The following is a 14361-nucleotide window of genomic DNA, read 5'->3' as shown; positions in this document are numbered from 1 at the left end:
TCTTCTTTCTTGATTCTTGAAGGCCTTGATTGTTCTAGCAAAATAATAAAGGGTTCTGCAGATTATCTTCATGTGGACTTCCGTGAGTGCGATCCTACTTTGGATCGATTGGCGAAAAACACATGACCAGTAGATGGTGAACAATAACCGTGAACAGTGTTCCTGTCTGAAATCAGGGATATTTGAAGGAAACTCCAAACGTACGTAAGTATTCTAATCCTTGAATAGATTTACTTTATACAGATTTTTGTTTATAAACATGTAAACGGTATAATCTATACTCAGATCTAGGCAAAGAAAGGTAATTGATTTACCGATTGAATTTTTGTTTTCCGCTGCGTATGGTAGATCAATTACTTGCAGGAGGCTGCTTAGATTGATGTGATTCACTTCCACTCCAAGTTAGGAACGAACTCCCGGTATCCATATGAAGATGGGACAAATGTTGTTGAGGAACTATTAGGCTAGGTAATTCACTCAACTAAAGGAATAAAAATCTACATAATTTTTCTTTGAGAGAAAAATTCTTCTCTCACCAATGGAGGCTCATGGTTTAGAGAGATAGAGAGGAGGCCAGGGTTTCTCTTAATTTTTGCAATATTATTTCATTCAACTTAATGAATTAATTTTAGTTGTACTTAAATAGTGCACACTAAAACCCTATTCCAAATTGGAATAGCCATCTATTCCAATTGGAATATTGGAATAGATTACCCTTGCAACCAAACATGGCATTTCAATTCAAATTTAAAAACAAAATTTGAATTCAAATTATCAATATCAGTAATAAATATTAATATTGGATAATATCCATATATATATAAACCAAATATTTAAATATAGGTAATATCACAAATTTAATATCCATATGAAATTAAATTTAGGCAACAACCTCAGTAAATTTAATTACACTATGAGATTACCAAAATGCCCTTTCATCTTAAAAGACAAAAATGCCATTTCATCATAAATGACAAAAAATACCCCTTTCACGAATTTTATTCTTAATCTGTCTTCTATGTTTACGACTGTTGAATGTTGGAAATGCAGATTTATTTAGTGATTTGGGGGTGAAACTATAAGGAATTTAAGGTTTAATGCATGATTTATGATGTGATTTCTTGCTTGTTTTGTTATCTCCCATAATCACGGGTTTTGTTGTGCTTTTAGGTATTTAGGTGCAAAAAGATGGATTATTCATGCTTGGGTTGGTGTTCAGACATCTTGGACCCATCGAGTGTGGATAAATCAAGGCGAACGAAAAAAGAGTCAAAGTCCGCATCTAAGCCGTGACACACTTTTCTAAGCCGCAGTGTGAAAACAACGAAACAGAAATTGAGCCGCGGCGTAGTTCATCAGGCCACGGTGCAATTACGTCGTCAGACTCAACGACGGCACAAACACGCAATTGGGCCAAGGCACAATTAATTTGAGACGCGATGCAATTGAAGTGAGCCGCAGCGCAAAATGTGCAAAATGTTGCAATTCCAACCCTAATTGTAGCGACCAGTATTTACAAGTTTGCCGTTTTGCCTAAACACTATATAAAGGTAGCTTTATTCCATTTTTAGGGAGTTTGGAAGTTTGAGATACACATTTAGGGAGAGAATACATTTGGGGCTTCTTAAAAAGGTGGAGCTTAGAGAGGAGAGGAGGTTCTCTTCCTCTCATCCTTCTTTGTTCTTCATAATTATGGTTCCAGGTGTTTTGTTTCTTTTCCTTTATGTTGTATTTTGCTTTCTAGGGATTTGATGTAATCTAATTGAAGGCTTGTGTTTTGTTGTTAATCTATTTGTTTGATCCCTTCTATTATGTTCTATATTTATTCATTGTGTTTAAATTCAATCTTCAGTTGATATTAGGGCCTGATCAACCTTGACGTTAGTTGATTGATTGTATGAGACAAGATTGGGTATGGAATGATTGATTAGTAGCCCTATCCGGGAATGAATTGGTTATTGTCTTTAAGATTGTCTTGTGCTTAATGGGTTTTCGTTACTAGACTAGGCTACACGCAACTAGCTAGTTTAGTTGATGGAAACACTAGGTTATTCCGAATGGCCGCAGTAATACCTTAGAAACGAGAGACGCCATGCCTATCTTGATTAGCGCTATGAATAGATGATTTGTGTCTATACGAATTGGTTCCTTCATTGTTTAGACTAGGCTACACGCCACTAGCTAGTTTGAATGATGAAAGTACTAGGTTGAACCCGATGATGTACGAACCCTAGAATGGAGTGGAGAGAACAGTAGTTTGATGATGAACACGTGGCCTGATAATTCTGATGGAGTTGAAGCTCTAGGATTCTTTGTGGATATTTAGATTTAGATTTACTTTAAAGTCAATTTTATGTTTCCTTTATTTCAATTCTTGTTGCTTTGATTCATCAAGGCATAGTTTCTAGGATCATGAGAACACTTCCAGTCTCTGTGGGATCGAACCTTACTCGTGCACTATGCTATACTTACGACTTGTGCACTTGTGAAGGATTAAACTTTGTATGTCTGTCAGCGACCCAAAGGCTCCTCATCATATTGGTAGTGAATAGCATTGCGACTGACATAATGGCCACTTGATAGATTCGGATTCAGTGAAACTGCTACCTATCAACGATATGGTTACCGTGCAATCCAATATTTTCATCATCTATTATCTCATCAAGGCCGAGGCATAGAAGTAGTGTCTGTAAGGAACCGATCTACCATACGCAGCAGAAAACAAAAATTCAATCGGTAAATCAATTACCTTTCTTTGCTTAGATCCAAGTATAGATTATACCGTTTACATGTTTATAAACAAAAATCTATATAAAGTAAATCCATTCAAGGATTAGAATACTTACGTACATTTGAAGGCTCCTTCGAATATCTCTGATTTTGGACAGGAACACTGTTCACTGTTAGAGTAGATGCCCTAGAGCCAATCAATTATTGTAGAATTGACTCTTTTAATAATGTTCATTAATCAATAATAAAAGGCATTTTATTATATATCGCGTAAATCATTATTATTGCAATATGTATTGATATATGTCCTTAGAATGGTAGAACCGTGACGAGGGTATCAAGTGTTTCAAATCTTGATAGTGAGAACCCTATGAGCACATATGGTGGCCATTCTAGAAACGTCCGTAGCCCCAGTATTATTCTGAAGTAAGGGCACAGATAATACGGTAAGGCTTATGATAGACCCTCTAGGTTTGATAGACCTCCCATTAAGAAGGTGTATCAATATAAAGAGCATAAAGGTAAAAAGGTGTGAGAGTGCATGTGTGTTAGTGGACGGTGGTTAGGTGTTATTTGCATGTGAAGAATCAAGTGGATAGTGGAAGGAATTGCTGGGACTATAGTTTGTTACTTGCCTTTTGTTGTTGATAATTGTTCTTATGAATTGTCATTCCATTCACTTAATACAATACATATCTGTTTCCATTATACATTGCTCTCTTTTTCTACATTTTTGCCTATTGTGTTGCTAGGTTTTGTGTGAAATTGTGAGGGAGTTCCATTAGTTATTTTCTTATTGTGGCAGGGATTTTTTAGTGTTGATTGTATACTTAGTGTGAATCTGAATATAAATATTGTCTTCATGCTGAAATCTTATTTCGTTTTTTTTGGGCTAATAAACTCTTGTTGGGTGATTATTCTATTGCCTCTTTGTGGTTGTTGTGTTGGATACTTATGCAATTTTGTTCATAGTTTCATTGGTTCTTGTTGCTATTGACATGAAGACTTTAACTGTACTGTAATGCTTTCTTTCTAGCTAGTATACTCGTAAAATAATCACTAAAACTCATTAAAAAATATATAAGAAAATACACATATATATACAAGTAATAAAGTATGGCCTATTTAATTTTCTTATATACAAATATTACAAAATATTCTCAAAATTAGCAACTTGACAGTGTAGCCCGACCCTTCCACTGCGTGACGTTTCGAGCGACCGCAACTACCTATTACACAAAACATTAAAAACAACGGAGTGAGCACTAATGGCTCAGTAAGTAAACCCACTATGCTACCCTTCTCTCTCTTCGTTGCTTAACATCCCAATTTTCTTTTCTTACATCACATTTCCCGATTTTCTCTATTCTTTCCCTGTTTCTCTCTCTGTTCTTTCTCTGTTTTGCTTGTTTTCTCCTCTGTTTTCAAATTTTCACTACCCATGATAATAAGCATGGTATTATGCATATTCATGATGCAAATGCACAAATGCAAATTATGCATTTTCTTTCTATTTTTCTTATTCTGTTTTCTGTTTCTTTACTATTTTCTTTCTATCTTTTCTAGTCTTTCTTTCTATTCTATTTTTTTCTTTCTTTCTATTTTTTTCTTTCTTTTCTATTCTTGCCGATCGGACTCGGTTGAGGCATGGATTTGGAGCCTTGGCCGTGTGAGTGAATTCTCTAATTCTGAGTACAGTCCTCATCCCACACACTTCTAACGGACTGTACTTTCTTCTTTCTGAATTTTGAGGCAGCACACTAAAGGCGGAGTGCATGTGGACTATTTCACTCACGCTCCCCTTGCAACAACATTCTCTTCTTTTATCTTTTTTTTACACTTCTTTAAGAAAAAATCAGATTTAATATCTTTAATATTCTCATTTCTTTCTATTTCCTTTAACATATTTTAGGCATTTTCATGCTCTTATGAATATGTATGCATGTAGATGGTTTCATGCTTATAATCTTTCTAAATTCACTATTTAATGCAATTATGCATTATAGAATGCAAACATGTCATTCTCTACCATCTACAACACATCCCAAGGTAACACATTCAACTCATACATGCACTTCTCCTTGGCATTTCATCAAACAATTCATGTGCACAAATCAACACTAATTTGGCTACACTTCTATCTCTATTTAGGCCACCACAAATTTGATAAACTCCTCCATAATTAACACCAAATCTGCCCAAAATACACACTTCAAAATTTCACTTCAATTCTTCCAAATCTCATCCAAACATTCATCAAATAACAACTACACCAACACAACTTCTCTGGATAGGTTTTAATCATTATTCAACACCAAATCCATCAACAATTCTACTATAACACATATATATGCATAAAAAAGTTCTCTACACAACATAACTTAAATCATACTTAGGGTAGGATTTACTTACCTTTGATATGAGCAAATTCAACCCTTTAAGGCTAAAATCCTATGAGCATAAACCATCAAAATCAACACTTTAAAAACTAAAATTCACTTCTTAGTGCAAGGATCTTACCTATAAAAGCTTAAGATTGAAAATCCACTCAAAAACACCCAAAACCTTTGAATTTCCTTTGAAGAAGAATTGAAGAATTTAGAGAATATGGAGGTGAAAGTGGTGTCCAAATGGGTAAGAGTGGCAGGGTTTCACTCTTCAATTTGATATAAATAAAAATTATATATAGTTTCCAATTTTGCCCTTGCACTTTCTTTAAAATTCCATCTATATCCCTTAGTCAATTACCATAATGCCCTCATTTTTACTGCATTCTCCATGAAATTTAATCTCTTTTCACTCCCCACATTTCAACTAAGTTTGAGTGAAAAGACCATTTTACCCTTATGCAGTTAAGGCATTTTCTTCACTTTTCTCAAAATAACTTTAGCAAAAATAACTAAAGGTATGAGAGCATAAATTAAATTACGTACCTCCATGTGGGTCCTTGAGGGAGATCTTAGGCAGGATTTACAGGAAATAGTTCAAAAGTTAGTAATTCTACTTTTGTCATTTTTAATGCTCTATATAATATCAAATACTGTGTGTTATTTCAGAAGTTGTTTTAATTTTCACAATAGTATCTTAATCCATTATGCCCGGAAGTTGTCTAAAAAAAGGGCTAATATCTCGTGGCAAAAATTATTGGTGCATAGAATTGTTATTATCAATAGCAATTAATTATTAGTTATAATATTGTTTTACCTTTTAAATATTAATGCTTACTTCCGAATTAATTTTGTGTAGGGACCCATTCAACCAAGAAATGTTGAATGTGGGTTTTATATAATTGACACATGAGAGATATTTGAGAATGGGTTGGTATTACTGAAAAACAATGTAAGTCTTTTTTTTTTTTTTTTTCATTTTGAATAATAAGATATAGTTGATATTTGTTGATTAGTCTTATTGTGTTTACTTATAGTTTATAGGGAAAGAAATTATAACACTGCTGTAATCTAGTACAAGCATGCATTATAACAATAGAAAATGGCCCAAAACTTTTCTTTTTATTATAAGTAATACGCTTTTATACACAAGTGCATCATTTACAAAAAGCCATTTAAAAGACAAAACAGGGGAAACAGTGTAGCATTGCTCCTCGCTTGCCGACGCCCCTCCGACTGCATCATCCCTAGATCTTGCATCCACAAAGGAAAATAACGGGGTGAGCACAAATAATGCTCAGTAAGTAAAACCCTTTATCTGTTTATCCCCATATGTATTTCTCTTAATTCTTTCCTCACATTTTCTGTTGTTCCTACTAAAGTCATGACCTCATCTTACCGAAGGACGGCCGATGGCGTTCACACAGCACCATCTCACTCTTCATGACTTTCTGGACTATCAAGTGGGATCACGAAGCACCTACCCGGTTTTCGTAACTATCGGGTGGAGACCACAAAGCACCTACCCTTCCTTATGACTTTCGGGTGACGATCACAAAGCACTAACCCGTTCCTAATCACTGTCGGGTGATATCACAAAGCATCAACCCACTTCTAATAAATGTCGGGTGATGATCACAAAGCATCAACCCCTTTCTAATAACTAACCGGTGATGATCACAAAGCATCCATCCGTTTCTACTACCTATCGGGTGATGATCACAAAGCATCAACCCATTTCTAATGGCTAGTTGAGTGATGATCACAAAGCATCAACCCGATTCTCATAACTGTCGGTGATGATCACAAAGCACAACCCTTTCTACTATTCTTCTCATTCACTCTACTCTCACTTCTCTTCTCTCTACCCTTAATAGTTGCATCCACAAGGTTCTCTACTCAAAGAGCAAGTGCATACACAAAGTTTCCTACTCTTCTTAGGTCACTTCTCAATGCACAATTAATGCCTATGGATGGTTCATCTCCACTAATGCGTTATGAAATGCCAACATGCAATGTTGCAAGAATTAAGGTTCACTACTCATACTCACCTCTATTGGCATTTCACACAAACAACTCAATGCATAATAAACTCTACATAACAATAATTCTAAGTCTTTCTCTAACCATCCAAAATGGGGAGAAACCTCCTACCTAGCCTAATCCTGCCAAAGAAAGACACTTCCAAAAAGGATTCCTCAATATCCTTCATTCCATCTCAAACTACCTTTCCAACCCACATCTCACTTCTTATATTTGAAATGTATAAACAATCACCAAGCACTAGAAATCTCCATTTAAGACTCAATAACATGGCATATAACATGTATACACATACATACATAATTGCTATCAAAACCCTAATCAAAAAAATTCTCAAATCTCAACTTGGGTTGGGATTTACGTACCTTGTTATGGAGAGATTTCACTAGCTCTTCCTTTCACTTGGTTTGCTTGACTTTTTCTCTACTCTTAAACAAATAAACAAAAACCCTCAATAATCAAATTATTCAAAAACTCACAAAGATTCACAACCAAAGCAGAATCCTTACCTTAGGATGCCTTAGATTGATTTTCTACCCCAAATCACTCCAAAAGCCCTTCAAAACTCCTTGATCAAAAGAAAGAGAAATTAGAGGAACTAAGAGAGGAGAGTGGCGATGAAGAAGATGAAGGGTTTCAATGACTTATTCTTTAATGAAATTTATACACAAGCATTCCCATTTTGCCCTTACTCTTCTTGGGAATTCTATTTATATCCTTTGATTCATTACAAACACACCCCCATAACAACATATTCTTCATGAAAATTCCTTACATTTTACTCCCCACTTTTCCTACTAATTAGGGGTAGATTGGTCAAATTGCCCTTAGGGAAGAAAATATCTAAAACTTAACAAACAATTTGGTCGGCATGTCGCCATGGCGAAACTGTCCAGCAGCTTCCCCGTGGCTTCACACCTCTTCGCCGTGGCGAAGATTCTTCTTCGCCCCGGCGAAGACTGAAACACTAAACTTCTTCTATTTTCAACCAATATCAAGGCAAGTGTTCAACATATCACTCAAAGGCCAACCCAACAATAATGAATCAACTCAAAAAAGCAAAGAAGAAGCATTAACTACGTACCTCAAGTGGGGCATTACAAATATACGAAGATGCGGAGGTCGAGGAAGTCAGAGCAGAATGGGCAATGTACATATCAAACTTTTTTAGTTATTATTGTTTCAGTGATGTTAGAGGCCATGAGGGCAAAAACTATGTATCAAACTTTTATTACTGAATTGTTACTTTTCATTGTTGTTTATGCAATATTGTAAATAGCTACTGTTGTTCAATTTTGTTTACTCAGAGCAAGTAATATATGTACCATTTGATCAAGTTCGATGTCTCATTACATATTGTTGAATGGTGATATTGTTGGAAGGATAAATATTATAGAGCATTTCATTCGACTATTCTATAATTTAATTCGTAATAATAAGAATTTACTAATTTAAAAAAAAAATTAACAAACAAAATCTTGAATTGTGAAAACTGTCAACAATTTGGCTAAATTCTAAAAAAAATTCAAAATTCGGCCAAATCCTTGACAGTTCGATAACTGTCAAGGATCTGTCAAGAGGTCTTTGATAGTTCAAAAACTGTCATGACCCTTTCTTGACAGGGGCTACAATGACAGTTCAAAAACTTTCACTGTACCCCCTTCTTAACAGGTAATACCCGTCCAAAAAGCCTTTTTTCTTGTATTGTCGACCCATCACCATTAAGGAAAACTCCAATGATTTCAACCGCCCACTAGTAGAAGTGTACCCTTCACTTTGGTGAACAAGGTTCTAACGAACAGTGATTTGATTAAACTCATGGTGATGAAGGCATTTCAATTTTGACTTAATATAGTTTAGTTGAGAGGTTTTTATTTTACGTCTCACCAATTTTTATCTTTCTTAGCATGTATAACTATAACATACACCCTTAGCATGCATACTAAGCATAAAGGAAATGTGTTGGTGCATAGCCTTAACTAAACCGATTTCCTCAAGTCAAGAGGAATCGGTAGGTCAACCTAGGTTAAAAGGAATGGATTCTTCAAGTAATTCACCTCCTTCCCTTCCATCGCTTCTTCTTCTCGACATTACACAACTTTCAAAAATAAAATAAATTTTACAATATTGAAAAGAAGCCTCGAGTTACATTTGCGGGGAGTGAGATGAGAAAAGAATTTATATTGATGATTTAGAGAAAGGTAGGGCACGCAGGCCCTATTTTAATTAGATAACCCAAAAGAATGAAACTAGGCTCGTAGGCTATGAACCAAGCACCATGCATATTCAAAAACAAGAATCATGCATAAACAATCAAAATTTAATTTGATTAGGTTTGTAATTACATTACCCTTGAATTTCGGCAGTGTTCTTTAAGTCCAACAAGTTTTAAAATTTTCATTTTAGTCCCTTGTTATCGGGCCTCACTCAATTGGGCCTCTAGAATGTTTCTAACATGTAGCTACATTTTTTAGAAAATTATGGATTAAAAAATATCGCACAACATGCAATCACAGCCCAAAATCAACACCCATTGCATCTTTACGTGGGCTGCCCAAAAAATCCAGATTTGGTGCACGTTTTAACCCTAAACCCTAACCAGATCAGGCCCTCAGCTGAAAAAACCATGTCAACCAAGACCAAGTTCTGAGGCACTTGGCCACCATGAGGCGCCCAAACACACACCAGTCAAGAGGACAGCAGTAGTGCATTTGCATGCGCCTTTGTGCTCACACACAAGGCTACTGCTGTGCCGTTTGCGGCGGCACAGCCCAAGGCCACATGCTGGAGCATTGTGCCAGCACTGTTTTGCACTATCACATGCAATCTGTGAAGTGTTTGCGCGCTGCCGCTGCCACTGTTGCTACTTGTTACTGCTGGTGCGGCAACACACAGTAGCAACACACCACCCTACATGGCAGCATCTTCTTGATCAAAATCAAGTTTTTATTGATTTCAATCCCCCAAAAACAATCAAAATCCTGAATTGCAACACATCAACCACAGCAGATTTTACAACCAAAAATTCAGTTTTACGCAACATGCAATAACATAATCAATACGTTTCGAATTCATCACATCCAAACATTATAAAATAATGTAAAGAGCATATAGTCGGCTCTAATACCACTGTAAGTTGCTGGTGGGGTTTATCCAGTAGAAAACAAAAATAAAATCCCCAACAACAACATTGAACCCAAGAACCTTGTACCCGATTTACGTTTTTTACATATGAAATAATATTGAATATAAAATTTCTGGATTTCATACCAGCGTTTGGAGGCTCCTTCTTTGCAATACAGATCGCTACCACTCTAAGCCAAGAGTGAACTTCTGGTATCCTGAAGACAGGATGTTATCGCCTTATGGTTCCAATGCTAGGGTACGCGCAAGGATCAAAGATGGCAGAATTTTTTCTTGAAAAAATCTCTTCTCCACTTAGAAAGAAAACGTGAGAGAGAGAATGAGGTGAGTGACTAGGATTTTTCAGTTAATGTGTTCTCATGTTTATTTTAATTTTAAGTTGCCTTTTATGCAACAAAAATTATAACCCTAATCTAGTTAGGAATAAATTTATTCCATGACTAGAATAGTAAATCCCCATTACCAACAAGGTAACAATCCACATGGCATCTTATTCAAATTCAACTATTTTCATATTCATATTTATCTTTATTAATCATCAAATATTAATATTCAATAATATATTTAAATTCAAATATATTTCATATTTATATATATTATCCACTATTTAATATCATCAAATATAATATTAAATATGATATATAATATTTAAATATATGAATATATTTAAATAGATAATCTCACAATTTTAATTTCATATGAAATTAAATACAGCCAACGACCTCAGCAAATTTAATTGTACTATGAGATTACCAAATGCCCTTCATCTCAGAAGAAAAAATATTCTTTCCATCATTAATGACGAAAATACCATTTCTTACCAATTCATCCTTAATCTATCTTCTATGTGTGTGCCCAAAGGCTCCTCATCATAGTAGTGAGTAGTCTCGCGATTGACACCAAAAATCATCTCACTAAACACAAACCAAGATTAGCCTCTAGCAAAGTATCATGGCCACTCGATAAATTCAGATTCATTGAAACAGCTTGCCTACAACTATATGGTTACCGTGCAATTCGATCCTTTCATCAATCATTATCTCATCAAGGCCAAGGTACAAAAGTAGTGTCAACTTTAATATCCTTGATCTCTTCATATTCGATTATTTGACCAACCCAAAGATTGGATTGAGCTACAACTCAATCCCACTGTGGCCACAAATTCAATGTTGTTGCCATTTACCAAATTACTCAATGAGATAATTCTCTCGTACCCAGGAGTGATAAACTTTTTTTGATCCACCATAGTCTTGATACACTCCTCAGTAGCCATCACTACCGTATTGATCTCTAAATAGAACTGTTAGGAAACGATCATACATGGCTGCGGAAAACAAAAATTATTTACATCATAGATCGCTCCGAACCAGGATCAGGGCACAAATTTACAGTTTATGCATAATATTAGAATCTGCAGATTTTCAGTTTAGAGTTTAAGAAATCATACACACGTTGGAGGCTCCTCAACTTGTCTCTGAACGTATTTCGCTACCGACCCAAGAGTAGATCGAACGAAGATAACACCAAGGAACTAAAAAGGGATTTGCTAGATCCTCTTTAGCTATAAGAACTAGAAGAAATCAAGCAAACTTGATTTCAAGCAAAAATGCAAACTGCGTGGAGAGAAGAAGGAGCTAGAGCTTTTAGTCTAAAATGATTGAATGAAAAAGAATTATTTTAATTCACAAAGTTTTGCACTTATATAGTGCACACTTGCCCTATTCCATTATGGAATGCCTTGGGCTCCAACCCAAACACCCCTTGTATCCAAACACCCTATTTAGATATTTAATTTTAATTATCATTACTCAATTAAATTCAATTAATATATATATTAACATTTACAATAACGATATTTATTAAATATGCTAACACATATTTAATGTAATCTCACTTAGATATTTTAATATCAAATTAAATAAAGGCTACGACCTCAGCAAATTTAATTGCACTAGGATTACCAAAATACCATTTTACCTAAAAAAAAAAAGCCCTTCTTATAACTGGTTCAATTTCTTCTATGTGTTGACTCGTAGGCTCCTTATCTACCGGCAGTATGTAGTATCGCTTAACACCAATTAATCGTCTCACTAATAACAGACAGATTGGCCCCAACAGGCATATGGCCACCCGATAGATTCGATTCAACGCAGCACCTGTCAACGATATGGTTACCGTGCAATCCGATCCTTTCATCATCCGTTATCTCGACGAGACCGAGGCATAGAATAGTGTCAACCTCGGTTACTCTCGATTGTATTATTCGTTCTGACCAATGACCTAATAATATCTGGATAGAGCAACAACTCAATCCCACTGTGTCCACAGTTTTACGTCATTGCCATTTACGAATTGCGCTATGAGATAACTTCTCCCGTACCCGAGTGATGAATCCTTTCTATCCACCATAGCTTGATACACTCTTAATGCAGCCAATAACTATCGTATTGACACTCTAATAGAACGGGTTAGGCTAGTGTCAAACTACACCAATCGTCACAAGCGCTCCGGTGATCTCAAGTCTAAGGAATACATGCACCACCATTTGTTAGAGGATTTGTTCCATAGACACTAAGCCCATCCAATGGAACTGGTGGGTCAGTTCAGTGAATTGCTATAGCAAGCAGCCATGTGTTGCACCAGGTTGTCACCAAACAACCTTCAAGTGAGATATTCACTACCTTTCGACAGGGTCGTTCAACACTATGATAGCCTTACCGTATTATCTATGCCCCTGCTTCAAAATAATACTAGGCTACAGACAGTTTCTAGAATGGCCACTAGTGCTCATAGGGTTCTCACTATCAAGATTTGAAACCTTGATACCCTCGTCACTTCTCCATTCTAAGGACATATATCAATACATACAATGATTTACGCGATATAAATAAAATACCTTTTTTATGATAATGAACATTATTACAAAGATTCAATTCTACAATATATTGGCTCTAGGGCACCTACTCTAACAAGAACTACATTAGGTTAATGTCAAACTACACCAATCGGTGCACAAGGCACTCCAGTGATCTCAAGTCTGAGGATCCACTGCACCACCATTCGTTAGAGGATTTATTCCATAAACACTGGGTTACCATCCATATGAATCCTTTAATGGGTCTATCCAATAAACTTGCCTCCAACAAGCACCCATGTGTTGCACCAGGTTGTCGGCAAACAACCTTGACGTGAGTTTAATCATTGTCTTTTGACATGGTCATTCAACTATGATAGTCTTACCATATTATTTGTGTCCTTGGTAAAAATAATACTGGGGCTGCAGACATTACTAGAATGGTCACCATATGTGATCATAGGATTCTCACTATCAAGATTTGAAACATTGGATACCCTCGTCACTGTTCTACCATCCTGAGGACATATATCAATACACATAATTATGATTTACATGATATAGTTGAAATTGCCTTTTATTGATTATAAACATTATTACAAAGAGTCAATTTACAATAATTGATTGGCTTTAAGGCACCTACTCCAACAAAGAATATGGATGCACATGCCATAATTCTACACCTTAGGGAGCTGTATCAAAAGATGCTCGACATGAGAGGTACGAGGTGTCAAAGGTGCTATTTAGGAGCCGAATGACTGAGGGAGCCCAATTGGCACTCATGTGCTTAAGGTTATTTGGTACATAAAGAGGCTTGAGACTTTAGGTTTTGGTGTTGATGCAGAATTCATGTGACTTATTCTGCAATCATTACCTAACTCTTATTCACCGTTCATAATGAATTTCAATATGAACACAATGCTGAAGTCCCTATCAGAGCTCCTAAATGTGCTGAGGACTGTGGAGCAAGACTTGAAGAAGTCCAAAACTATTTTACTGGTTCTGCAGGTAAAGGAAAGGTAAGGGTAAGGGTAAGGGTAAAGGAAAGGCCAAGGTTTATCTCAAGTCCAAACCCAAAGGATGGGATGCTCTTATATAGGGTGGCATTGGGAAAGGTGGGAAGATAGTCTGCTTCTATTGTGGTAAGCTTGGCCACTGAAGGAAACACAACAAGGCTTTCCTCACAAGCAAGAAGAAGTTAGA

This window comes from Pistacia vera, unplaced genomic scaffold (genome assembly GCF_008641045.1).
Source record: "Pistacia vera cultivar Batoury unplaced genomic scaffold, PisVer_v2 Contig563, whole genome shotgun sequence".
In the NCBI taxonomy this organism is placed as follows: domain Eukaryota; kingdom Viridiplantae; phylum Streptophyta; class Magnoliopsida; order Sapindales; family Anacardiaceae; genus Pistacia; species Pistacia vera.
This window is presented reverse-complemented; position numbering follows the sequence as displayed.